We start from the raw sequence: 351 nt of genomic DNA, 5'->3' as shown, positions 1-351 counted from the left end.
TCATAGAATCATAGAATCCTTTAGGTTGGAAGGGACCTTCAAGATCATCAAGTCCAACCATTGAGCCATTAGGGCTCTAAAGTCCTCTGCTAAAACAGATCAGAATCTGTCAGGGCTGGAAGGGACCACAAGGATCCCCCAGTTCCAACCCCTCTGCCATGAGCAGGGACACCTCCCACTAGATCAGGCTGCCCAGAGCCTCATCCAGCCTGGCCTTAAAGACCCCCTTTGTCCTAGCACATTTTTATTCTCCAGTATAGAATAGAGGTTTTGGCTTAGGCTGTACTGATAGTAACATTAGACATCTGGACAATTTCTGCAAGCAACCCTATCTTCACAAGATACAGATGT

This window comes from Merops nubicus, unplaced genomic scaffold (genome assembly GCF_000691845.1).
Source record: "Merops nubicus isolate BGI_N331 unplaced genomic scaffold, ASM69184v1 scaffold8012, whole genome shotgun sequence".
Lineage (NCBI taxonomy): Eukaryota > Metazoa > Chordata > Aves > Coraciiformes > Meropidae > Merops > Merops nubicus.
The sequence above is the reverse complement of the archived record's forward strand: the minus strand, read 5'-3'. Positions refer to the sequence as shown.